Consider the following 1,042-nt stretch of genomic DNA (forward strand, 5'->3'; position numbering starts at 1 on the left):
AAATAAGGAAACACAAGCTTTAAATGATACATTCAACAAGATGGACTTAACTGATATTCATAGGACATTCCATCCAAGACCAACAGAATACAATTTCTTCTCAAGTGCTCATGGAACATTCTCCAGGATAGATCATATCTTGGGTCACAAATCAAGCCTTGGTAAATTTAAGAAAACTGAAATCATATCAAGTATCTTTTCTGACCACAATGAAATGACAATGAAAACATGATGACCCAAAACCTATGACATTAGATATCAATTACAGGAAAAAAATCTGTAAAAAATAAAAACACATCGAGGCTAAACAATACGCTACTAAATAACCAAGAGATCACTGAAGAAATCAAAGAGGAAATCAAAAATACCTAGAAACAAATGACAAGGAAAACAAAATGACCTAAAACCTATGGCATGCAGCAAAAGCAGTTCTAAGAGGGAAGTTATAGCAATACAATCTTACCTCAAGAAACAAGAAAAATCTCAAATAAACAACCTAACCTTTATCAGAAATAAATGAAAAAGAGATGAAGGAAATGATAGCAAAGATCAATAAAACGAAAAGCTGGTTCTTTGAGAAGATAATAAAAATTGTTAAACCAGTAGCCAGACTCATCAAGAAAAAAAGGGAGAAGACTCAAATCAATAGAATTAGAAATGAAAAAGGAGAAGTAACAACTGACACTGCAGAAATACAAAGGATCATGAGAGATTACTACAAGCAACTATATGCCAATAAAATGGACAACCTGGAAGAAATGGACAAATTCTGAGAAAAGCACAACCTTCCGAGACTGAACCAGGGAAAAACAGAAAATATAAACAGGCCAATCACAAGCACTGAAATTGAATCTGTGATAAAAAATCTTCCAACAAACAAAAGCCCAGGACCAGATGGCTTCACAGGTGAATTCTATCCAACATTTAGAGAAGAGCTAACACCTATCCTTCTCAAACTCTTTCAAAATATAGCAGAGGGAGGAACACTCTCAAACACATTCTACAAGGCCACCGTCACCCTGATACCAAAACCAGACAAAGA

Source organism: Physeter macrocephalus, chromosome 1 (genome assembly GCF_002837175.3).
Source record: "Physeter macrocephalus isolate SW-GA chromosome 1, ASM283717v5, whole genome shotgun sequence".
NCBI lineage: Eukaryota > Metazoa > Chordata > Mammalia > Artiodactyla > Physeteridae > Physeter > Physeter macrocephalus.